Source organism: Ovis aries, chromosome 25, assembly GCF_016772045.2.
Source record: "Ovis aries strain OAR_USU_Benz2616 breed Rambouillet chromosome 25, ARS-UI_Ramb_v3.0, whole genome shotgun sequence".
NCBI classification, from domain to species: Eukaryota; Metazoa; Chordata; class Mammalia; order Artiodactyla; family Bovidae; genus Ovis; species Ovis aries.
Window position 1 is genome coordinate 2,018,522 of NC_056078.1, and position 27,155 is coordinate 2,045,676.

A 27,155-nucleotide genomic window follows, 5' to 3' on the forward strand; every position below is an offset into this window, starting at 1 on the left:
GCTTCCCTGGTGGCTCAGATAGTAAAGAATCTGCGTGCAATGTAGGAGACCTGGGTTCAATCCCTGGGCCGGGAAGATTCCCTGGAAAATGGAATGACTAGCCATTCCAGTATTTTTGCCTAGAGAATTCCATGGACAGAGGAGCCTGGTGGGCTATAGTCCATAGGATCACAAAGAGTCAGACACGATTGAACGACTAACATTGTCACTTTTTTCTTTATCTACATACTTATTAGTATTTGATTTGCTTAGTATATTAAGTATAGCTTGTCAATTATGATTATCTACAGAGAGAAATATTAAAATCTCCCATTGTTAAGGGGCTTCCCTTGTGGCTCAGCTGGTAAAGAATCCACCTGCAATGCGGGAGACCTGGGTTTGATCCCTTCTGGGAAGATGCCCTGGAAAGGGGGAAAGGCTATCCACTCTAGTATTCTGGCCTAGAGAATTCGATAGACTGTATAGTCCATGGGCTCACAAAGAGTTGGACACAACTGAGCCACTTTCACTTTCACTTTGTTAAGATGAATTTTTATATTTATTCTTTCAGGTAAGTCAATGTTTGATTTAGGTATATTGAAGTTAAATATGAATTTCCTACAAATTCACTCTTAAGCATCAAAACTTTCAGCACCTTAACACTAATAAATCTGTAGCAAAACTTATTTTTTTTAAGTCTACTTGTCAGCTTTTGGAGGGTTAATGTTTACCTGGTTCATGCTTTTTCAGTCACAGACTATGAAACATTTAAATCCTGTGTTTTAGGTATACCTCTTATAATCAGTATATGCATAGAGTTCTTTTAACTCAGTCTTATACTCTCTGCTTCTCACTGTAGAGTTCAATCATTTTTCGTTTATTATAGTTACTGATATACTAGACTTGGAGTCATTACTATAATCTTTTATGTGCTTTTATTAGTCTGCTTTTTCCTGTTTATATTTTCCTCCATCTTTTAAAAAACTTTTTGCCTTCTTTTGGAATGATGAAGGATTTTCTACCCCCTCGTTCCTTTTTTTTTTTTCTGTCTACTTAATTTGGAAATTATATTTTTTTATAGAACTCCACTGCATGGATGTATCATAGTTTATTCAACCAGTCGACACTGATGGTGACTTCAACCAGTCACCCACTGACGGGTGGTTTTCAGTCTTTTGCTTTTATATATAGTACTGCAATAAATAGCCTTTTACCATTTCTGTTTCTGTCTTTCTATCTTTTTTTTTTTTTAGAATGGTTTCTTGTCTTATGATAGCTGCCCTAGATCTTCAAATACATGTGCATAACTTATGAAGACTAAAATTAAACAGCATCTTTAACTTCCTCTTGAATAATACAAGGATTTTAAAAATCTTTAGTAACAATCAACATTCTTCCAAATTACATTTCATGTTGTTCAGAACTTTAATACACCACTGTTTTTGACCTATAAATCAAGTCTTATTAATATTATTTTGTATTATAAACATACATTAGATTTACCTACATATTCATCATTTTTTTTAAACCATTTTCCCTTGTATAACAGGCCTCCCATTTGCTTCCATTCCATTTTAGAATCCAGGAGTTTCCTTGAATTGAAAATTGGTGTCCTTCCACAATACTGCAAAATTTTTCATCCACAGTTTTTAAAACTATGGCCTACAGGATTATCGTTACCATCTTTCTAAAGTCCATATGTATGTGTTAGTATACTGTATTGGTGTTTTTCTTTCTGGCTTACTTCACTCTGTATAATAGGCTCCAGTTTCATCCACCTCATTAGAACTGATTCAAATATATTCTTTTTAATGGCTGAGTAATACTCCATTGTGTTTGTGTACCACAGCTTTCTTATCCATTCGTCTGCTAGGCAGGTGGGAGGGGGTTCAGGATGGGGAATACTTGTACACCCGTGGTGGATTCATGTTGATATATGGCAAAACCAATACAATATTGTAAAGTAATTAGCCTCCAATTAAAATAAATGAATTTAAATTAAAAAAAAAATGACCTGATTGCCTGTCTCTCATGCTGGCTCTCTGTTAAGACACGTTACACCCTATTAGTTCAGCCTTCCTATTTCCATCTCCTCTTCCAAATTTTGCTTCCTTTTCCCTACTAAACTGCATTCTGGAAAGTGTCTTTAACCTATTTTCAAGTTCACTGAATTTCTTTTTCAGTTCAGTTCAGTCACTCAGTCGTGTCCGACTCTTTGTGACCCCATGAATCACAGCACGCCAGGCCTCCCTGTCCATCACCAACTCCCGGAGTTCACTCAGACTCACATCCATCGAGTCCGTGATGCCATCCAGCCATCTCATCCTCTGTCGTCCCCTTCTCCTCCTGCCCCCAATCCCTCCCATATTCAGAGTCTTTTCCAATGAGTCAGCTCTTCTCATGAGGTGGCCAAAGTACTGGAGTTTCAGCTTTAGCATCAGTCCTTCCAAAGAAACCCCAGGGTTGATCTCCTTCAGAATGGACTGGTTGGATCTCCTCGCAGGCCAAGGGACTTTCAAGAATCTTCTCCAACACCACAGTTCAAAAGCATCAGTTCTTCAGTGCTCAGCCTTCTTCACAATCCAACTCTCACATCCATACATGACCACAGGAAAAACCATAGCCTTGACTGCTGCTGCTGCTAAGTCGCTTCAGTTGCGTCCTACTCTCCAACCCCATAGATGGCAGCCCATGAGACTCCCCTGTTCCTGGGATTCTCCAGGCAAGAACACTGGAGTGGGTTACCATTTCCTCCAGTGCATGAAAGTGAAAAGTGAAAGTGAAGTCGCTCAGTCGTGTCCGACTCTTAGCGACCCCATGGAATGTGGCCCACCAGGCTCCTCCATCCATGGGATTTTTCCAGGCAAGAGTGCTGGAGAGGGGTGCCATTGCCTTCTCCGTAGCCTTGAGTAGACGGACCTTGGTCGGCAAAGTAATGTCTCTGCTTTTGAATATGCTATCTAGGTTGGTCATAACTTTTCTTCCGAGGAGTAAGCATCTTTTAATTTCATGGCTGCAATCACCATCTGCAGTGATTTTGGAGCCCCCCAAAATAAAGTCTGACACTCTTTCCACTGTTTCCCCATCTATTTCCCATGAAGTGATGGGACCAGATGCCATGATCTTCGTTTTCTGAATGTTGAGATTTAAGCCAGCTTTTTCACTCTCCAGTTTCACTTTCATTAGCCATATCTAATCTGTTAGTTAATCCTCCATTGAGTTTTCCTTTCATTTATTGCTTTTTAATTTTGAATGTTCTTTTAAAAAGCAAACAAACAAAAAATCTTCATAGTCATTTTGTGTGATCTGTTGTTATTAACTTGTATTTTCAACTTTTCTTTGCATATTTTTTTCTTCTGTTTCTTTTTGCAGCTGGTCTTCACAGATATCACCTTATTTTTTGTAGATTTTGTGATTTTTGTTATGAGCAGCTTATTTCCTTGAACCATTATGTCTGGAAATTCTTTGAGTGCTTGGCTGATGTTAATCCCATCGAAGAGGAATTACCTTTAGTTTTCACAGTAGGTTGAAGGTACTACCAACCTGGGACCACCTTGAATAAAATGATCTACTTATGATTTTTAATGGCTACAAAGCTTATTTATTTGAATTTAGTAAGAAAACTTGTATGATATCTTAAAGTTATGTATTTCCAAGAGAGGGTCTTTCATTTTCCAGCTCTGTCTGGATAAGTAAGTTTCTTTGCTTTACCTTTTAGGATTTAATTATTAGGATCTATTTCTGGTTCACCCTAAAGGTTATCATCACAGGCCTTTGGGGTCCCAGTCTTATGCAGATTTCTCTCTAGGTGTGGTCACCAAGATTTTCATCTGGCCTCTCATCTATGTGCTCATCAATGAAGAAGCTCAATCATTTTCAACAGAAAACTTCAAAATGACATCTAGCTTTGTTTTGAGTCTCTGGATTTCTTATTTTGGTTCTGTCAGGTGAGTGTGTGCTCCTCAGTTTTTGTCTCATCACAACAAAGATTTGGAGTGACAGACACTAAAGCCCTGTCAGTGTGTCACAGCTCTGGGGTCTTGGATAGACCGTGTTATAGCTCTCAGGTCTCAAAACAGACCATGTTATGGCTGTTAGAAAAATCAGTGTTTCAGCTCAGTGTTACAGCTCTATTTTATTTAAAAGATAGCAGGAAAATCCATCTTCGAGGCATGAGGGCATGTCGATCCAAAGACACGAAGAGAAGAGTGCCCCAGCGCAAGGGAGAGAGAGAGAGAGCCCTTTGGCTCCTCTTTTTGTATGCTTTTTCCTTCCCCCTGGGCCTGCCTTCTGCAAATTGGGCTTAGTCAGGAGTGCTGTTCTACCTGAAGTCCTCACTCCGGTCCTCAGACCTTCTTTTGACCTTTCTCTGTTCTATTTTCATGGGCTTTTCCCTTCCTTGTCTTTTAGCCACTGCCATTTTGGACTCCTTTTCCCTATTCTAATTATCTAATAGTTCCATCCATCAATGCATTTAAAAGGAAAAATGTAATATTTATTCAACAATATAGTCATTTCAATCAGAAGGGTTGGACAAAGTGCCCAAACTGCCTGATTGCCAGAAACATGTTTGGTTTTGGTTTTGACAGAAACTCTTTCATGTCTCTAGGACTAAAGACAAATAACCTTAGGGTGACCCATAGAAAACTACTCACAGTCCACCTCTCCTCCGTGACAGGTCCCTTAGATGAAAGTCAGAACAATGAATTACCAATTTATAATAAATTACTAAGAGTAACATTCCTGAATGTTACCAGGCACTGATGAAGGATACGTTTTTCTAAGTGCTTCTCTTGAGGAAAGAGTGGATTGCTTGTGCATGAAAGAAGGGAATCTAATAAAACTCCTCCACCTCTAAGATGAACTTTTCAGGACCATTTCAAAATGTCCGAAAGAGAATGATATCCAGGTTTATAATGAGTCTTTAAAGCAATAGCTTAGCTGCCAAAAATAGCTCAGAGCATTTTGAATCCTAGTTACTGTCTCTCCTGAGACTCTGTGTTGTAGCTGTTTGCAATTTGAAGACCATGATTTATTCATTCCCCCAATATTGTGAGAACTAAAATGGACTGAGCTCATGTGAAATCAGATGTCACTGCACTTTAATTACACTTGCCTCTGTGGTTTCTATTGGGAAGCACAAGCCCGCAGATGGAGATTAGAAAGATCTGGGCAGCAGCAACAATGAAATACTGTGACCGAAGAGTGAAGTGAGTTTTAAAACATACACAAAGAAAAGCGGAAACATGATCAGAACAAACTTGGCTGACATCAAGTTTTTTTTCTCCCCTTGAGGAATCTTGCTTCAGACCCCATGGGGGATGTTCCTCACAACTGCAGGTGGAGGAAGGAAGGGTTGTGTTAATTATTCCACAGACAATGTGTCCTTCAAGAAACTAGAAGAAGTTGGTGAGTATTTATAAAGACCTCTTAGAGGCAGAAAGCTAGCTCCAATTCACAGAAAATGTCATTTGCTCTAGAGACAAGGCTGTATCTCTTTTTTGGGGAAACACAGCTTATTTAAATGAGATACCCAAAATGAGATTGCATCCACCTCACCCTTGATGTTAACATCCACCTACAGACTACAGCTCACATTGCATGATTGTCAGAGATCATTTCTGAGTCACACACATACACACAAGGAAACCAACAAATACCCAAAATAAAATCCACACAAACTATTAGAAATAACTTGAGGAGGCCACTACAGCACCACTTTTCCCTGAGACCTTCCATACCATAGTGGTTCAAATTTTGTGACACCTTGAACTAATTTTTTCTTATTGGTTAGCTCCTCTACATAATGGTACCTAAACATCACATGGGGTCTTGGAGCTGAACACATGCAAAGATAAAGCCTGTACAAATGCTGGTTGAGATAAAGCATGTATATTTATAAAATTATGGCTAAGTGAATTTTAGAAATGGAATGTAGAATGCAAAACAGCAAGAATTCCATGCCCAGAATGAATAGACCCAAAGTGCACTTCTTTTTCACTCTTGATCCCACTGGTAGCTCCTTTCCAAGTTACAGTGTCCACACATCATCATGATAAAGAGTGTTAGTATAACAGCTTGAATCTCTTTGCTCTGTTGGAGTAAGGGATACTGGGATGGGCTGTGGCCTTTAAGGGAGGCACAGGCCCTCAAACCAGAAACTCACTTTTATCAGACAGCCCTCTCCTTTAGAGATTCCTTTATTCAGATGTTAGTGTTTTGGAGGAATATTTGTTAACAGGGATGGTGATGGGGAGAGGTTGCCCCTGGAGGAAACCTGACTAACTTTGCCCCCAAATCCCAAACTAGTCTGTTTAAGCACTGTGCCCCCTCTCAGAGTCAGGGGACCCTATCCCATGACTTCAGCACCTGGTCATTGGTAAGTGGACCGTGGTGGTTGCCTTTCCCAGAGCCAGTTATGGGCTGACCTGTAACCTAATAGGTTAGGTGTCTCAGACAATTCAATGCATCTGGGTGATGGGAACTAGCTGAACCAATCATACCTTCTTTCAGGGCTTCCAAAAATGAGACAGACATTAGAAGAGCCCATTTACAAGCAGCAGCAGGAGCAGTAGAAACAGTGATGCGGAGGAGGTGATTCACAACTTCCTCTGTGATGAAAAAGGAACCATGCAGGTCTGAGGTGTCCCCAGGGCCACTAGCCGGCTGTAAAAGCCACTGCTGATCTGGAATGGTGCCTCAATCTTGAACATTTGAAATTGCTTCTACTCCATTGTTGTTTTTGGTAGAGTTGTTTCTTAAAGAAAATTGCTCCCTGATCTTGTCTCTCCCTTGCTCTCAGACTATGTACATGTTTTTAACACATTTGGTCATGATAGTCTACTTTTCCTAATCATGTTGTTACTGTACTGTGAAAAATGGAAAATTTGAGTATGTAGGTTGTATGATCTTACAATGTAAATTACTGAGACTTGCAATGCAACAGTTTATCAATCCTTGAAGATATTTTTATTTGATATCTTCTTATGGAATTCTTGTCTGCAAATCTTAAGCTGAAAATTCACTAGAAATCTGTTTAGAAATGAATTACAAATCACACGGCTTATTTTTTTTTGAATGTGCACTAAGAATTGCTATCAAATTGTCCATAAAGTCTCTGTACTGATTCTCAAAACAACTGATAAAATCTTGATTGTGAAAGAAAAAAAAAAAAAAGGATCTAAACAGGCATCTCATGGAAGAAGACATACACATGGCACATAAACTCGTGAAATGATTCTCAACACCATTTGTCACTAGGGTACTGCAAAATAAAAAATGATGAGATACTACTTCACACCTATTACAAGGACTAAAAATCTAGAAAATTGACAACACTGGCAAGGCTGCAGAGAAACTTTCATCCATTGCGGATGGGAAGACAAAATGGTACAACTTTTAGATGACAGCTTCATAGTTTCCTATAAAACTAAACATAATTTTACCATATAATTTAGCAATCTCACTCCCAACTGTGCTGAAATTTTATGTCACGCAAAAACCTGTACCTGAATGTTTATAGCATCTGTATCCATAATTGTTAAAAACTAGAAGCAACCAAGATGTCTTTCAAGACAAATGTATGAATAAACTGTTACACCCTAAAATGGAATATTATTCAAAGATAAAAAGAAATGAGTTATCAAGCCCATGAGAAGACAGAGGAGACAAATTCATATCACTAACTGAAAGAAGTCAATCTGAAAACCTAGGTACTGCATGATTCCAACTATAGGACATCTGAAAAAGACAATGCTGTGGAGATAGTAAAAAGATCAGTGGTTGTCAGGGGTATAGGGTAGGAATTATAGCAAATGCCCCACACTAAAGTCAGAGGTTAGTACTAGGGGCAACTGGGGAGTCTCTTTCATATACTGTAAGCAATTTAGTGGATGTCAATGTGAATGACTGTTGGCCGCAGACACGAGAAGGATTTTTTTTTCCCAATGGGAGTATAATTGATTTCCTTTTCACCACAAAAGAAGCCAATTTTGCATCTATGAAACAAATTCATGTTGATACTCTATATGTTGCCTCTATATATATCTGCTCTCAGATTTTTTTCTTGAAATCAGCTGAAACCAATTTATGTTTCTCAGGTAGTAAGCAAAATTAGCTCTCTGATATTTGTTCACTTTATATTAATATGAAGTCATGATTTAATATTTTAAAATGAACCTATTAACAATTCTGTAATAATTTGTTATACCAAAAATTGGCTTAATATAACTAAAACATAAAGTTTGCTCATGAAAACCTTTGTATGTTAAGCTGTAGGACTTAGATGTAATTATGTATGTGAAAAAAATTATTAAGAAGTTGGGGGTTGGTCATAATGGTGGAGGAATAGGACAGGAGACCACTTTCTCCCCCACAAATTCATCAAAAGAACATTTGAACGCTGAGTAAATCCCACAAAACAACTTCTGAATGCCAGCAGAGGACATCAGGCAACCAGAAAAGCAGCCCATTGTCTTCAAAAGGAGATGGAGAAGTCTTGTTCAGTTCAGTCGCTCAGTTGTGTCTGACTCTTTGTGACTCCATGAGTCACAGCACACCAGGCCTCCCTGTCCATCACCAACTCCCGGAGTTCACTCAAACTCATGTCCATCGAGTCCGTGATGCCATCCAGCCATCTCATCCTCTGTCGTCCCCTTCTTCTCCTGCCCCCAATCCCTCCCATATTCAGAGACTTTTACAATGAGACAACTCTTTGCATGAGGTGGCCAAAGTACGGGAGTTTCAGCTTTAGCATCATTCCTTCCAAAGAAATTCCAGGGCTGATCTCCTTCAGAATGGATTGGTTGGATCTCCTTGCAGTCCAAGGGACTCTGAAGAGTCTTCTCCAACACCACAGTTCAAAAGCATCAATTCTTTGACACTCAGCCTTCTTCACAGTTCAACTCTCACATCCATACATAACCACAGGAAAAACCATAGTCTTTACTAGACGGACCTTAGTCGGCAAAGTAATGTCTCTGCTTTTGAATATGCTATCTAGGTTGCTCATAATTTTTCTTCCAAGGAGTAAGTGTCTTTTAATTTCATGGCTGTAGCCACCATCTGCAGTGATTTTGGAGCCCTCCAAAATAAAGTCTGACACTGTCTCTACTGTTTCCCCATCTATTTCCCATGAAGTGATGGGACCAGATGCCATGATATTCGTTTTCTGAATGTTGAGGTTTAAGCCAACTTTTTCCCTCTCCACTTTCACTTTCATCAAGAGGCTTTTTAGTTTCTTTGCTTTCTTCACTTTCTGCCATAAAGGTGGTGTTATCTGCATATCTGAGGTTATTGATATTTCTCCCGGAAATCTTGATTCCAGCTTGTGTAGCTTTCAGTCCAGCGTTTCTCATGATGTATTCTGCATAGAAGTTAAATAAGCAGGGTGACAATAGATAGCCTTGACATACTCCTTTTCCTACTTGAAACCAGTCTGTTGTTCCATGTCTAGTTCTAACTGTTGTTTCCTGGCCTGCATATAGATTTCTCAAGAGGCAGGTCAGGTGGTCTGTATTCCCATCTCTTTCAGAATTTTCCACGGTTTATTGCGATCCACACAGTCAAAGGCTTTGGCATACTCAATAAAACAGAAATAGATGTTTTTCTGGAACTCTCTTGCTTTTTCCATGGTCCAGCAGATGTTGGCAATTTGATCTCTGGTTCCTCTGCCTTTTCTAAAACCAGCTTGAACATCAGGAAGTTCACAGTTCACGTATTGCTGAAGCCTGGCTTGGAGAATTTTGAGTATTACTTTACTAGCGTGTGAGATGAGTGGAATTGTGTGGTAGTCTGAGCATTCTTTGGCATTGCCTTTCTTTGGAATTGGAATGAAAACTGACCTTTCCCAGTCCTGTGGCCACTGCTGAGTTTTCCAAATTTGTTGGCATATTGAATGTAGCACTTTCACAGCATCATCTTTCAGGATTGGAAATAGCTCAACTAGAATGCCATAACCTCCGCTAGCTTTGTTCATAGTGATGCTTTCTAAGGCCCACTTGACTTCACATTCCAGGATGTCTGGCTCTAGATGAATGATCTCACCATCCTGATTATCTGGGTCGTGAAGATCTTTTTTGTACAATTCTGTATATTCTTGCCACCTCTTCTTAATATCTTCTGCTTCTGTTAGGTCCATACCATTTCTGTCCTTTATCGAGCCCATCTTTGCATGAAATGTTCCCTTGGTATCTCTAGTTTTCTTGAAGACATCTCTAGTCTTTCCATTCTGTTCTTTTCCTCTATTTCTTTGCATTGATCGCTGACAAAAGCTTTCTTATCTCTTCTTGCTATTCTTTGGAATTCTGCATTCAGATGCTTATATCGTTCCTTTTCTCCTTTGATGTTCCCCTCTCTTCTTTTCAGAGCTATTTATAAGGCCTCCACAGACAGCCATTTTGCTTTCTTCTACTTCTTTTCCATGGGGATGGTCTTGCCCCTGTCTCCTGTACAATGTCATGAACCTCATTCCATAGTTCATCAGGCACTCCATCTATCAGATCTAGTCCCTTAAATCTATTTCTCAGTTCCACTGTATAATCATAAGGGATTTGATTTAGGTCATACCTCTTCCAACAACACAAGAGAAGACTCTACACATGGACATCACCAGATGGTCAACACTGAAATCAGATTGATTATATTCTCTGCAGCAAAAGATGGAGAAGCTCTATACAGTCAACAAAAACAAGACCAGGAGGTGACTGTGGCTCAGATCATGAACTCCTTATTACCAAATTCAGACTTAAATTGAAGAAAGCAGGGAAAACCGCTAGACCATTCAGGTATGACCTAAATCAAATCCCTTATGATTATACAGTGGAAGTGAGAAATAGATTTAAGGGTCTACATCTGATAGATAGAGTGCCTGATGAACCATGGACTGAGGTTCCTGATATTGTACAGGAGACAGGGATCAAGACCATCCCCATGGAAAAGAAATGCAAAAAAGCAAAATGGCTGTCTGGGGAGGCCTTACAAATAGCTGTGAAAAGAAGAGAGGCAAAAAGCGAAGGAGAAAAGGAAAGATATAAGTATCTGAATGCAGAGTTCCAAAGAATAGCAAGAAGGATAAGAAAGCCTTCCTCCGTGATCAAGGCAAAGAAATAGAGGAAAAGAACAGAATGGGAAAGACTAGAGATCTCTTCAAGAAAATTAGAGATACCAAGGGAACATTTCATGAAAAGATGGGCTCGATAAAGGACAAAAATGGTATGGACCTAACAGAAGCAGAAGATATTAAGAAGAGGTGGCAAGAATACATGAAAGAACTGTACAAAAAAGATCTTCATGACCCGGATAATCACGATGGTGTGATCACTCATCTAGAGCCAGTCATCCTGGAATGTGAAGTCAAGTGGGCCTTAGAAAGCATCACTACGAACAAAGCTACTGGAGGTGATGGAATTCCAGTTGAGCTGTTTCAAATCCTGAAAGATGATGCTGTGAAAGTGCTGCACTCAATATGACAGCAAGTTTGGGAAATTCAGCAGTGGCCACAGGACTGTAAAAGGTCAGTTTTCGTTTCAATCCCAAAGAAAGGCAATGCCAAAGAATGCTCAAACTACCGCACAATTGCACTCATCTCACATGCTAGTAAAGTAATGCTCAAAATTCTCCAAGCCAGGCTTCAGCGATACGTGAACCGTGAACTTCCTGATGTTCAAGCTGGTTTTAGAAAAGGCAGAGGAACCAGAGATCAAATTGCCAACATCTGCTGGACCATGGAAAAAGCAAGAGAGTTCCAGAAAAACATCAATTTCTGCTTTATTGAGTATGCCAAAGCCTTTGACTGTGTGGATCACAATAAACCATGGAAGATTCTGAAAGAGATGGGAATACAGACCACCTGACCTGCCTCTTGAGAAATCTGTATGCAGGTCAGGAAGCAACAGTTAGAACTGGACACGGGAAAACAGACTGGTTCCAAATAGAAAAAGGAGTACGTCAAGGCTGTCTATTGTCACCTTGCTTGTTTAACTTCTATGCAGAGTGCATCATGAGAAACGCTGGACTGAAAGCAACACAGGCTGGAACCAAGTTTGCCGGGAGAAATATCAATAACCTCAGATATGCAGATGACACCACCCTTATGGCAGAAAGTGAAGGGGAACTAAAAAGCCTCTTGATGAAAGTGAAAGTGGAGAGGGAAAAAGTTGGCTTAAACCTCAACATTCAGAAAACGAATATCATGGCATCTGGTCCCATCACTTCATGGGAAATAGATGGGGAAACAGTAGAGACAGTGTCAGACTTTATTTTATTTATTTATTTATTTTTGCTCCAAAATCACTGCAGATGGTGATTGCAGGCATGAAATTAAAAGATGATTTCTCCTTGCAAGAAAAGTTATGACCAACCTAGATAGTGTATTCAAGAGCAGAGACATTACTTTGCCGACTAAGGTCCGCCTAGTCAAGGCTATGGTTTTTCCTGTGGTCATGTATGGATGTGAGAGTTGGACTGTGAAGACCGCTGAGTGTCAAAGAATTGATGCGTTTGAACTCTGGTGTTGGAGAAGACTCTTCAGAGTCCCTTGGACTGAAAGGAGATCCAACCAGTCCATTCTGAAGGAGATCAACCCTGGGGTTTCTTTGGAAGGAATGATGCTAAAGCTGAAACTCCAGTACTTTGGCCACCTCATGCGAAGAGTTGACTCATTGGAAAAGACTCTGATGCTGGAAGAGATTGGGGGCAGGAGGATAAGGGGACTGCCCAGGATGAGATGGCTGGATGGCATCACGGACTCGATGGACGTGAGTCTGATTGAACTCTGGGAGATGGTGATCGACAGGGAGGCCTGGTGTGCTGTGATTCATGGGGTCGCAAAGAGTCGGACATGACTGAGCGACTGAACTGACTGAACTGAACTGAAAGGAACAGGATAAATGCCCACCAAACAAAATAGGAAGAGATAGGGGATCTACCTGATAAAGAATTCTAAATAATGATAGTTTAAATGATCCAAAATCTTGAAAATAAAATGGAATCACAAATAAATAGCCTGGAGACAAGGATTGAGAATGCAAGAAAGGTTTAACAAGGACCTAGAAGAAATAAAAAAGAGCCAATATATAATGAATAATGCAATAAATGATATCAAAAACACTCTGGAGGGAATAAGTAGTAGATTAATGGAGGCAGAAAATAGGATTAGTGAGGTAGACGATAGAATGGTAGTGATAAACGAATCAGAGGAACAAAGAAAAACACATTCAAAGAAATGAGGACAAGCTCAGGGACCTCTGGGACAATGTTAAACGCTCCAACATTCGAATCATAGGAGTCCCAGAAGAAGAAGACAAAAAGAAAGACCATGAGAAAATACTTGAGGAGATAATACTTGGAAACTTCCCTAAAATGGAGAAGGAAATAGCCACTGTAGTCCAAGAATCTGAGAGAGAGTCCCAAACAGGATAAACCCAAGGCGAAACACCCCCAGGACACATATTAATCAAATTAACAAAGTTCAAACACAAAGAACAAATATTAAAAGCAGCAAGGGAAAAACAACAAATAACACACAAGGGGATTCCCATCAGGATAACAACTGATCTTTCAACAGAAACTCTTCAGGCCAGGAGGGAATGGCAAGACATCCTTAAAGTGATGAAAGAAAATAAACTACAGCCCAGATTACTGTACCCACCAAAGATCTCATTCAAATATGAAGGAGAAAGCTTTACAGACAAGCAAAAGCTGAGAGAATTTAACACCACCAAACCAGCTCTCCAACAAATGCTAAAGGATCTTCTCTAGGCAGGAAATACCGAAAGGGTGTATAAACTCGAAATCAAAACAACAAACTAAATGACAATGGGATCATACTTATCAATCATTACCTTAAACGTAAATGGGCTGAATGTCCCAACCAGAAGACAAAGACTGGCTGAATGGATACAAAAACAAGACCCCTATATATGTCATCTACAAGAGACCCACCTCAAAACAAGGCACACATACAGACTGAAAGTGAAGGGCTGGGAAAAGGTATTCCATGCAGACAGAGACCAAAAGAAAGCAGGAGTAACAATACTCATATCAGAGAAAATAGACTTTAAAACAAAGGCTGTCAAAAGAGACAAAGAAGAATACTACGTAATGATCAAAGGATATGCACCCAACATAGGAGCACTGCAATATGTAAGGCAAAGGTAACAAGTATGAAAGGGCAAATTAACAATAACACAATAATAGTGGGAGACTTTAATACCCCATTCACACCTATGGATAGATCATCTAAACAGAAAATTAACAAGGAAACTCAAACTTTAAATGATACAATAGACCAGCTGGACCTAACTGATATCTATAGGACATTTCACCTCAAAAGAATGAATTTCACCTTTTTCTCAAGTGCACATGGAACCTTCTCCAGGATAGATCACATGCTGGGCCATGAATCTAGCCTTAGTAAATTCAAAAAAATTGAAATAATTCCAAGCATCTTTTCTGACCACAATGCAGTAAGATTAGATGTCAGTTACAGGGGGAAAATTATTAAAAATTCCAACATACTGAGGCTGAACAACATGCTGCTGAATAACCAACAAATCGCAGAAGAAATCAAAAAAGAAATCAAAATATGCATAGAAATGAATGAAAATGAAAACACAACAACCCAAAACCTGTGGGACACTGTAAAAGCAGTGTGAAGTTCATAGCAATACAGGCGTACCTCAAGAAACAAGAAAAAGGTCAAATAAATAAACTACCTCTACACTTAAAGCAACTAGAAAAGGAACAAATGAAGAACCCCAGGGTTAGCAGAAGGAAAGAAATCTTAAAAATTAGGGCAGAAATAAATACAAAAGAAACAAAAGAGACCATACCAAAAATCAACAAAGCCAAAAGCTGGTTCTTTGACAGGATAATTATAATCGACAAACCATTAGCCAGACTCATCAAGAAACAAAGGGAGAAAAGTCAAATCAGTAAAATTAAAAATGAAAATGGAGAGATCACAACTGACAACACAGAAATACAAAGGATCATAAGAGACTACTATCAGCAATTATATGCCAATAAAATGGACAACTTGGAAGAAGTGGACAAATTCTTAGAAAAGTACAACTTTCCAAAACTGAACCAGGAAGAAATAGAAAATCTTTACGGACCCATCACAAGCACAGAAATTGAAACTGTGATCAGAAATCTTCCAGCAAAGAAAAGCCTAGGTCCAGACGGCTTCACAGCTGAATTCTACCAAAAAATTAGGGAAGAGCTAACACCTATCCTACTCAAACTCTGCCAGAAAATTGCAGAGGAAGGTAAACTTCCAAACTCATTCTATGAGGCCACCATCACCCTAATACCAAAACCTGACAAAGATGCCACACACAAAAATAATAATAATAATAAAAAGAACAAAAACTACAGGCCAATATCACTGATGAACATAGATGCAAAAATCCTTAACAAAATTCTAGCAATCAGAATCCAGCAACATATTAAAAAGATCATACACCATGACCAAGTGGGCTTTATCCCAGGGATGCAAGGATTCTTCAATATCTGCAAATCAATCAATGTGGTACACCACATTAACAAATTGAAAAATAAAACCATATGATTATCTCAATAGATGTAGAGAAAGCCTTTGACAAAATTCAACATCCATTTACGATTAAAAAACAACAACAACAACAGCTCTCCAGAAAGCAGGAATAGAAGGAACATACCTCAACATAATAAAAGCTATATATGACAAACCCACAGCAAACATTATCCTCAATGGTGAAAAATTGAAAGCATTTCCCCTAAAGGCAGGAACAAGACACGGGTGCCCACTTTCACCACTACTATTCAACGGTATTTTTCACAGAGCTAGAACAAATAATTTCACAATTTGTGTGGGGGAAAAAAAAAAAAAACAAACTCCAATAGCCAAAGCAGTCTTGAGAAAGAAGAATGGAACTGGAGGAATCAACCTGCCTGACTTCAGGCTCTACTACAAAGCCACAGTCATCAAGACAGTATGGTATTGGCAGAAAGACAGAAATATAGATCAATGGAACAGGATAGAAAGCCCAGAGATAAACCCGTGCACCTATGGACATCTTATCTTTGACAAAGGAGGCAACAATATACAATGGAGAAAAGACAATCTCTTTAACAAGCAGTGCTGGGAAAACTGGTCAACCACTTGTAAAAGAATGAAACTAGAACACTTTCTAACACCACACATAAATAAACTCAAAATTTATTAAAGATCTAAACATAAGACCAGAAACTAAAAACCTCCTAGAGGAGAACATAGGCAAAACACTCTCCAACATAAATCACAGCAGGATCCTCTATGACCCGCCTCCCAGAGTAATGGAAATAAACGCAAAGATAAACAAATGGGACCTAATTAAAATTAAAAGCTTCTGCACAACAAAGGAATCTATAAGCAAAGTGAAAAGACAGTCTTCAGAATGGGAGAAAATAATAGCAAACGAAGCAACTGACAAATAATTAATCTCAAAAATATACAAGCAACTCCTGAAGCTCAATTCAGAAAAACAAACGACCCAATCAAAAGTGGGCCAAAGAACTAAACAGACATTTCTCCAAAGAAGACATACCGATGGCTAACAAACACATGAAAAGATGCTCAACATCACTCACTATCAGAGAAATGCAAATCAAAACCACAATGAGGTACCATTTCACGCTGGTCAGAATGGCTGCTATCCAAAAGTCTACAAGCAATAAATGCTGGAGAGGGTGTGGAGAAAAGGGAACCCTCCTACACTGTTGGTGGGAATGCGAACTAGTACAGCCACTATGGAGAACAGTGTGGAGATTCCTTAAAAAACTGGAAATAGAACTGCCATACGACCCAGCAATCCCACTGCTGGGCATACACACCGAGGAAACCAGAATTGAAAGAGACACGTGTACCCTAGTGTTCATCGCAGCACTGTTTATAATAGCCAGGACATGGAAGCAACCTAGATGTCCATCAGCAGATGAATGGATAAGAAAGCCATGGTATATATACACAATGGAGTATTACTCAGCTATTAAAAAGAATACATTTGAATCAAAGGTGGACGAAACTGGAGCCTATTATACAGAGTGAAGTAAGCCAAAAAGAAACACCAATACCGTATACTAATGCATATATATGGAATTTAGAAACATGGTAACGATAACCCTGTATGTGAGACTGCAAAAGAGACACAATATGTATAGAACAGTCTTTTGGACTCTGTGGGAGAGGGCGAGGGTAGGATGATTCGGGAGAATGGCATTGAAACATGTATAATATCATATGTGAAATGGATCACCAGTCCAGGTTCAATGCATGATACAGAATGCTCGGGGCTGCTGCACTGGGATGACCCAGAGGGATGGTATGGGGAAGGAGGTGGGAGGAGGTTTCAGAATGGGGAACATGTGTACACCTGTGGCGGATTCATGTTGATGTATGGCAAAACCAATACAATATTGTAATTAGACTCCAATTAAAATAAATAAATTTATATTAAAAAGTTAAAAATGAATAAATAAATAAATAAAAGAAGATGTTGAAATCCAGGCAGTGACAGGACACACTCTGTGTCACCCTTATGGAGATGAGCCTGATGAGCCTGACCAGACTGGAAACAGGACAGTCAGGTAAAAAACCACCATCAGAGTTCAAGTGAGAGATGACAGGGGCTAAATTCGAGCTGTTGTGTATATGGGGTGAAAACTGTTTAGCAGGATTTGATAACTGGTAGGGAAACAGTGTCAGACATTATTTTTTTAGCATCCAAAATCACTGCAGATGGTGACTGCAGCCATGAAATTAAAAGACGCTTACTCCTTGGAAGGAAAGTTATGACCAATCTAAATAGCATATTCAAAAGCAGAGACATTACTTTGGCAACAACGGTCTGTCTAGTCAAGGCTATGGTTTTTCCAGTAGTCACGTATGGATGTGAGAGTTGGACTGTGAAGAAAGCTGAGCGCCGAAGAATTGATGCTTTTGAACTGTGGTATTGGAGAAGACTCTTGAGAGTCCCTTGGACTGCAAGGAGATCCAACCAGTCCATCCTAAAAGTGATCACTCTTGGATGTTCTTTGGAAGGCCTGATGTTGAAGCTGAAACTCCAATACTTTGGCCACCTCATGCGAAGAGTTGACTCATTGGAAAAGACCCTGATGCTGGGAGGGATTGGGGACAGGAGGAGAAGGGGACGACAGAGGATGAGATGGGCTGGATGGCATCACTGACTTGATGGACATGACTTTGGGTAAACTCTGGGAATTGGTGATGGACAGGGAGGCCTGGCATGCTGCAATTCATGAAATTGCAAATAGTCGGACATGACTGAGCAACTGAACTGAACTGAACTGAGTGGGCTTCCCTGATAGCTCAGACAGTAAAGAATCCACCTACAATGCAAGAGACCTGAGTTCAATTCCTGGGTTGGGAAGTTCCCCTGGAGGAGGGCATGGCAACCCACTCCAGTATTCTTGCCTGCAGAATCCCCATGGACAGAGGAGCCTAGTGGGCTGCAGTCCATGGGGTCATAAAGAGTCAGAGCAGACTGAGAGACTAATACAATCACAACCAGTATGGGCAGAGTGAGGAGGAGAGGACGGCCTAGTGAGCACCAAGCGCCTGAGTTCTGTAAGCAGGTGGAGTTGACATCGGAAATGTAGCAGGAGCAGTGTCTTGGGGCTAGGCAGGTGATGAGTCCCATTTCACACAGGCCTCAGGTGAGGTGGTTTGGGACCCCCAGGTGGAGAGGTCCAGAAGGCAGCTGTGGACAACGGTCTAAAGCTCGAGGGAGAGGTCAGAGCTGGAATCACACGAAACCAAGTGAATGGGTACAACAGCCTGGGGAAAATGAAGATGCTGGACCAAGCTACCTCCCATTAAACACTAACATTTAAGAAGCAGGTGGAGAGAAAGCTAGCTATGAAGGAAACCAAGGAGGGACAGTCAGAAAAGTAAGTAGGAGGAGGCAAGTAGGAGAGGATTACCCTAAGAATGGAGGGATCAGGAATGTATAATGCTGCAGATAAATGGAACAATTTAAAGAATAAACACATGCAGGCACTCCCACTGCTTTTGACAATATAGGGGCCACCAAGGGACCAGTTCTGTGAATGAGAGGTGACGATTTGCAGGGTCAAATCTGCAGGTCTTTGGAGGAAGCTTTAATTTGAGAACTAGAAACCAGTGAAAATGTGACTGAAGGTGAAGCCAGAGGAGAATTTGTGGGTGGAGAACCCACTGGAAGTAGGGAAAAGAGAATCTAGGATTCAAGAGAAAGAAAGGTTTTAGGACACATGTGCTCTGACCTGCAAGAGAGGATGGGCAGAGATGAACCCAGCCTGTCCATCAGGAAGTGGAGCAAAGAGGAAAGTTAGATGCAATCGCCTCAACTTTCTGGAGGAAGTCAGCAGCAGGATGGGGCAGAGTTTGAATGTGTAAGGTAGAGCTCCTCAGGGAGCTTAAGGAGAGGGAAGTTGGAGCTGTCACAGAAGGGCGCTGAGGAGGATGGATTGAGCATCAGTAAAGGGGCTCACCGAGCATTTACTGTGCAGTGGATGCAGAGCCTGACTACAGAGCAGAGGGACACAGATGACCCACAAGGATTCACTGTCCAAGGTTGAGGCTTACTTGAGCAGGAGCAGCTGGAAACCATCAAGGCCAAAAAGAACTGGAATTTAGAGGCAGATTTTTTACTGTTTGAGCCAACAAGGAAGCCCAAGAATACTGGAGTAGGTAGCTGATCCCTTCTCCAGGGGATCTTCCCAACTAGCAAATAGCAAGTAGCCTGGTATTTGTGTTCTGCTGGGTATTTAGTGGTGAGTTTTCAGTATCTCAGGTCCCCAATGCTCTTTCTTACTGGAAAACTACCAGACTTCTGCCCAGTCCTTGGTCTTCCCAACAAGTCTTACCTCCAGGCACCCTTCTATCCAGTGCTGTCTCTAGCTTGGCTTCAGTAACCAAGCAGTTGTTCATTCCATGGTTTCCACTTGTGCTTCCAAAACCAGATCACCTGTGTTGCCAGGAGAGGGGAGCAGAGCTTCCCCATGCAATGGCTTGGGTCAGCCAATTAGATGCCCTCTCACAGGCTGATCAACTTTGTTTTGATCACAAAACATAATAATTCTTATCAATCTCATCTGCCACGCTGCAACAACTGGGGTTCTACAAGGTGAGAGAGACTGGCTTGGTTCATGGTGTTAACTTTTGTCACTGGGTACAATTCTGAGGGGTGAATGTGAGCCACCCTTGAGGAAAACTGAGAACCAAGAGCAGATCTTTGAGACACTGTGGAGCTGGGCTTTGCCCCTAAGGTCAGCTCAGAGTAGGTGTGGGAAAAAAAGCCAGCTGGTGTGACTGTGGGGGTGTGGAACTTGATGCACTCGGCATATTCCGTAGCCTGGCCCCAGTGGCTGATGGATGGATTGCAGAGCACATGCCTCTTCCTCCTCCTGGTAGACAGGTGTGGAATCTGTGGTTGGAAAGCCCTGGTAATGGGCAGTCAGAGGCTGTGGTGCCATAGGGCCCATGGGCAGCACCAGCACCAAAATTAGTTGATGAATGTCATTAATTTGCATATGAACGAGGCCAAGGTCCTTACCATCTAGGTCAAAGGGATGTATTGGGACCAAAAACATTTCTAAAGCCCCAATCCTTTCTGTTGTCAGGTGGTGGAGTAGTATCATGAAAGATGGAGAAATGTCCTTCCCCCTGATTTTTCAGAGATTTTGTCTCATTCTGAGGCTTAGGCATCTTATGATTCATAAATCCCTCCCATGAGTACAAAATTTATTCCATATAGTTTCAGATTTTTCTTGACCTCTAGGAATCACCCACTCCAGTACTCTTGCCTGGAGAATCCCATGGAGGGAGGAGCCTGGTAGGCTACAGTCCATGGGGTTGCAAAGAGTCGGACACGACTGAGTGACTTCACACACAGGAATCAGTCATATTAAATAGATCTGCCCCAATCCCATATTGATGGCTAAGAAATGGTAATAATTTCAGCCAATATTTACTATCCATCCACTTCTCTCCATCTCACCACTACCAGCCTAGTACCAGTTACAGTGCTCTCTGAACTATATCATGGCAGTATCCTTTAACTAAAGTCACCATCCACTCTGGAAACCTGCAGTTGGCTCCAAACTGATGACTGAATGATTTTCTAAAAATGAATATCTGATTGTGTCTCTCTCCTTCATTGACTTTCCATTGCTCAAGAAGATAAAGACAAGTTCCTTGATGTGGCTGATGAAACCTGGCATGTTCTGGCCCCACCACCTGCTCCTGGCTCACTGCCCAATGGGGTTCCTTATTCTTTGAGGCCCAACAAACTGGTCTTCTTTTATTCCTTTGTATTTACCAGGTTCTCATCTGCCACAGGGACCTTGCACATGCTATATTTCCTGTCTGGGACCATCTTCCTCTTTTTATCTAGTTAGTTCCTAGTGATCTAGCCTTAATGATCACTTGCTCAAGGAAGATTTTTTTGATGTCTATAACAAGATCAAATCTCTCCATTATAGATTATCATAGAACCATGAGCATTTATACATAGAAATAGTTGCAATTGTATATTTATTTGTATTTTTTTTAATTGGTGTTTGTCTCCCTTCCAAAGTTGGCTCCATAAGGGCAGAAATTATATTGCTTGTGCTCATCACTATATCTCAATGCCTGCTTTTCACTCAACAAATATTTACTGTGTACCTGTAATGTGCCAGGCACAGTTCAAGTGCTAGAGACACTGGGATAAACAAAATAGACAAGGTCCCTCTCCCCATAGAGTCTGATTTTTAACACATCTTAGTCTACTAATACTTCAGTTCAGTTTAGTTCAGTTCAGTTGCCCAGTCGTGTCTGACTCTTTGTGACCCCATGAACCACAGCACTCCAGGCCTCCCTGTCCATCACCAACTGCCGGAGTCTACCCAAACCCGTATCCATTGAGTCAGTGATGCCATCCAACAAACTCATCCTCTGTCATCCCCTTCTCCTCCCACCTTCAATCTTTCCAAGCATCAGGGTTTTTTTCAAGTGAGTCAGCTCTTCACATGAGGCAGCCAAAGTATTGGAGTTTCAGCTTCAAAATCAGGCCTTTCAAGGAACACCCAGGACTGACCTCCTTTAGGATGGAATGGTTGGATCTCCTTGCAGTCCAAGGGACTCTCAAGAGTCTTCTCCAATACCACAGTTCAAAAGCATCAATTCTTCGGCGCTCAGCTTTCTTCACAGTCCAACTTTCACATCCATATGTGACTACTGGAAAAACCATAGCCTTGACTAGACGGACCTTTGTTGGCAAAGTAATGTTTCTGCTTTTTAATAAACTGTTTAGGTTGGTCATAACTTTCCTTCCAAGGAGTAAGCGTCTTTTAATTTCATGGCTGCAGTCACCATCTGCAGTGATTTTGGAGCCAAAAAAATAAAGTCAGCTACTGTTTTCACTGTTTCCCATCTATTTCCCATGGAGTGATGGGACCAGATGCCATGATCAACATTTCTGAATGTTGAGCTTTAAGCCAACTTTTTCACTCTCCTTTTTCACTTTCATCAAAGGCTCTTTAGTTCTTCACTTTCTACCATAAGGGTAGTGTCATCTGCATATCTGAGGTGATTGATATTTCTCCTGGCAATCTTGATTCCAGCTTGTGCTTCCTCCAGCCCAGCATTTCTCAAGATGTAATCTATATAAGTTAAATAAGCAGGGTGACAATATACAGCCTTGACATATTCCTTTTCCAATTTGGTATCAGTCTGTTGTTCCATGTCCAGTTCTAACTGGTGCTTCTTGACCTGCATACAGGTTTCACAAGAGGCAGGTCAAGTGGTCTGGTATTCCCATCTCCTTCAGAATTTTCTACAGTTTATTGTGTTTCACACAGTCAAAGGCTTTGGCATAGTCAAGAAAGCAGAAATAGATGTTTTCTGGAACTCTCTTGCTTTTTCCATGATCCAGTGGATGTTGGTAATTTGATCTCAGGTTCCTCTGCCTTTTCTAAAACCAGCTTGTACATCTGGAAATTCACGGTTCATGTACTGCTAAAGCCTGGCTTGGAGAATTTTGAGCGTTACTTTACTAGTGTGTGAGATGAGTGCAATTGTGCAGAAGTTTGAGCATTCTTTGGCATTTCCTTTCTTTGGGATTTGAATGAAAATTGACCTTTCCAAGTCCCATGGCAACTGCTGAGTTTTCCAGATTTGATGGCATATTGAGAGTAGCCCTTTTATAGCATCATCTTTCAGGATTTGAAACAGTTCAACTGGAATTCCATCACCTCCATCAGCTTTGTTTCTAGTGATGCTTTCTAAAGCCCACTTGACTTCACATTCCAGGATGTCTGGCTCTAGATGAGTGATCACACCATCATGATTATCTTGGTCATGAAGATCTTTTTTTGTACAGTTCTTCTGTGTATTCTTGCCACCTCTTCTTAAAATCTTCTGCTTCTGTTAGGTCCATACCATTCCTGTCCTTTATCGAGCCCATCTTTGCATGAAATGTTCCTTTGGTATCTCTAATTTTCTTGAAGAGATCTCTAGTCTTTCCCACTCTATTGTTTTCCTCTCTTTCTTTGCATTGATCAACAGGGAAGGCGTTCTTATCTCTCCTTACTATTCTTTGGAACTCTGCATTCAAATGGGTGTATCGTTCCTTTTCTCCTTTGCCTTTCACTTCTCCTCTTTTCACAGCTACTTGTAAAGCCTCCTCAGACAACCATTTTGCATTTTTGCATTTCTTTTTCTTGGGGATGGTCTTGATCCCTGGCTCTTGTTCAATGTCATGAACCTCCAACCATAGTTCTTCAGGCACTCTGTCTGTCAGATCTAATGCTTTGAATATTTTGTCACTTCCACTGTATAATTGTAAGGGATTTGACTTAAGTCATACCTGAATGGTTTAGTAGTTTTCCCTGCTTTCTTCAATTTAAGTCTGAATTTTGCAATAAGGAGTTCATGATCTGAGCCACATCAGCTCCCGGTCTTGTTTTTGCTGACTGTATAGAGCTTCTCCATCTTGGGCTGCCAAGAATATAATCTATCTGATTTTGGTATTGATCATCTGGTATTGCTTCAGGTTAGGGAATGGTATAGTGAATGGAAAGGTATATGAAGAGAGCTTTCTAGAGTGATGGAAATGTTCTATATCTTGCATATATAATTCCTACAATTCATTGAACTGATCACTTAAGACTGAAATTTTATTGTATGCTAGCTAATGTAACTGGAGAAGGCAATGGCACCCCACTCCAGTACTCTTGTCTGGGAAATCCCATGGACGGAGGAGCCTGGTAGGCTGCAATCCATGGGGTCACTAAGAGTCAGACACGACTGAGCGACTTCACTTTCACTTTTCACTTTCATGCATTGGAGAAGGAAATGGCAACCCACTCCAGTGTTCTTGCCTAGAGAATCCCAGGGACAAGGGAGCCTGGTGAGCTGCCGTCTACAGGGTCGCACAGAGATGGACACAACTGAAGCGACTTAGCAGCAGCAGCTGCAAGTAAAAAGGGAGTGGAGGGCCTTCTTGGTGGTCCAGTGGTTAAGACTCTGCACTTCCAGTGCAAGGAGTCTTACACGACTCTGCAACCCTAGGAACTGTAGTCTGCCAGGCTCCCCTCTCCATGAGATTCTTCAGGCGAGAATACTGAAGTGAGTTGCCATGCCCATCCTCAGGGGATCTTCCCAACCCAGTGACTGACCCTGCATCTCACGTCTCTTGCATTGGCAGGCTGGTTCTTTACCACTAGTGCCACTTGGGAAGCACATGCTGCAAGTAAAGATCTGCATGCCACAGCAAAGACTGAAGATCCCATGTGCTGTAAATAAGACTCAGCACAGCCAGATACATAAATAAACATAAATATTAAAAAAGGAATTAGAAAAGAAGGGTGGGAGGGAGACAGGCAGGCAGGCAGGTGGTCTGGTCAGAGAATCTTGAGAAGCTGTGCATGCCTGGGACATTGGTCCAGTACAGGAAAGGGGAAGAAGGGGAATCCTGCCCCTGCTCATGAGGATGAAGATGACTGGATTTTTCCTTTTCAGGGAGTCAGAGAGGTTGCCTGAGTGATCCTACAAAGGTGAATTCCCTTTTTACCTTAGAAAGTTTCCCTTGATGATAGATGAGATTTAGGCAGTTCAGCATCTGCAACAACTGGGGGCTGCTACAGAAGACAATTTGGAGATTCTAGTTGGTTACAGTGGCACATGCAATGTTATTTTTAACCCCTCAACAGGAGGGAGTAGCATTTCTCTGGTTGCTAGGGAAATTGTGTTCTTTGCAATTACTTAGGCTAAGTGATTACTTAGGATACTGGTTCCTAATTTTAAAAGTCTTGTGGGAAAGAAAAGTCTTAGGGAAACTAGAAAGCTTTATAAGTCTGCACTGGTATGTCATGCTAGGACTGTACACCTGCTAAAATGTGGTTACTTTTCTCTTAATGTACTCATGGGTGACTGTCATCATAGCAACAACAATCCTGGACAGCTCTGGGTCATTAATGGAGGACTCTTGCTGGTGAGGTGATGGAGGTCAGTTTAGGAAGCTTGGTTCAGGACTGCAGGCAAGTGTTAGAATGGATGGGGTGCACTGGTAGCCCCTGGAAGTGCCAGGACACAGGGTGGAGAAGTTGTGGACTGAGGGGTCATCTGACAAGAGCATAGGATTTCTGCCAGCCTGTAATTGCTACTTTGAAAAATCCTGCATCCCTCTCAGCATTAGACCAAAGTGCAGTGTGGTTTCTTGAGCATAGTGAACTAAAAGTGCATGTTTGTCAGATGGAAGGCATTTCATGGTAGCAGTGAAGAAAGAACTCCAAACTGCGCCTGGCTCTATAGCCTGCAACTGGGACTCTAACTTCTCCATCCTCATCTCATAGCACAGGCAATTGGCCTAAATCTTTTGTGAAGTGCTACGAAGACACAGCATAGCCCACCCTTCTCTCACACCCACCTCTAAAAATACACAGGACCATCTCTGGCAGAGCACAGGGCTGTGTTTCGGTATTCCTGATCCATTTCAATCCAAATATAGTGTTCTTTCCTCTTCACTGCTGGAAAGCCACTTTAGGCAGCTTGTCAGAGACCATTTGGGGCTTCCCTTTGTTTGGGCCTTCAACCTGTTTGTGTGAGTAGGAATGGATGGCGAACCACCTCTCTCTCTCCATCCTGCTTCAGGCCACCCCCTCCCCTCCCCAATGCAGGTCAGAAGAGAGACTTCAGAAATTATCCAGACCAGCAAGTTTCATTATTTTTCCCTGTCAATATCACACATGATGGATGAATTCCACATGCTTGACAGAGTTCAATGGATGCACTTAGATTTTGATGGAACAGCAAGAAAATTCAGGGGAAAGTCCCTGCAATGATGTACAGTCAAGAGGACCATCCTGCGTACCACAGGGAAGGATGGTCACCTTGGTGCCAAGCAGGAGCTGCAGGTATGCTCCGCCACTCCACTCCATCTCTCCCACTCTCCGTGTACTTTAAATGGGGAAAGTTGGTGTAAATTTATCTTGAGGTAATCTGAAAGTGAAAGAAAGTGAAGTCACTCAGTCATGTCTGACTCTTTGCAACCCCATCGACTGTAGCCCACCAGGCTCCTCTGTCCATGGGATTCTCCAGGCAAGAATACTGGAGTGGGTTGCCATTAATCTGAAATCAACTTGAATTCCTTTGGTAACATTAATTCATCCACAAATCTTACTGATGGCCAAAAATCACTGAACCATCAGCTGCTCTCACCCCCTGATACCCATGTATTATTCCTGCCATTCTCTTGAGCCACTTTAGTTTGTAGCTTTGTCCTCTTTTCCATCCATGCAAGCTTTGCACTGTCCAAAGATATGGAGGAAAGGCACCCAATCTACCTAGAGTTATGAAGCATTGATTTGCAGAGAGAGAGAGAGATTTAGTTGTTTGCCCCATCCCTTTCTGTAGAAAGGTGCCCATCTCAACATCAGCTCAGAAGGATCAAGATGTGTGGACTTTGATTGCCTACACATTTTGCCCAGCATGTCCTAGAGTATGAGCATGAGGGTCTCCACCATATGCATCCCTCACACCTGCAGAGTCCTCCCATGTTCCACTACACCAAGGATGTATGGGTCCTCCTTGGAACAGTGGCCAGAAGCACTCATTTTTGAAGGAGATTGAGGGAGGGAGGTGCCCCAGGAGAGGAGAACAAGAACCTTCTAGA

The 27,155-nt window shown here is 41.3% G+C and overlaps 1 long non-coding RNA gene across 1 annotated transcript; it reads left to right on the forward strand.

The window, feature by feature from the left end:
• Positions 1-3,793: 3,793 nt before the first annotated feature.
• On the forward strand, positions 3,794-8,639 carry LOC121817996 (uncharacterized). The gene is made up of 3 exons (XR_006058110.2): positions 3,794-3,926; positions 5,275-5,388; positions 6,493-8,639. It is a non-coding gene; the product is annotated as an uncharacterized LOC121817996 (long non-coding RNA).
• Positions 8,640-27,155: the final 18,516 nt, after the last annotated feature.